The sequence below is a fragment of the Apteryx rowi genome, unplaced genomic scaffold (assembly GCF_003343035.1).
Source record: "Apteryx rowi isolate R43461 unplaced genomic scaffold, aptRow1 scaffold_283, whole genome shotgun sequence".
Taxonomy (NCBI): Eukaryota; Metazoa; Chordata; class Aves; order Apterygiformes; family Apterygidae; genus Apteryx; species Apteryx rowi.
The window spans coordinates 52,012-52,235 of record NW_020449230.1 but is presented as its reverse complement, the minus strand read 5'-3'; positions in this window follow the sequence as shown (position 1 = coordinate 52,235).

The window sequence follows — 224 nt, the reverse complement described above, 5'->3', positions numbered from 1 at the left end:
GTGTGTGTGTGTGTGTGTGTGTGTGGGGTGGGGGTGTACCTGCGTGTGTGTGTGTGTGACAGCATATGTGTGATCTATGTGTGCGTGTGATAGGGTGTATGTGTGCGTTAGTGATATTGTGCGTGTGACAGGGCACACGTGTGTGTGTGTGTGTGTGTGCATGTGTGCCTGCTGTGTGTGTTAGTGTGTGGCAGGGTGTGTGTGTGTGTGTGATGGTGTGTGCG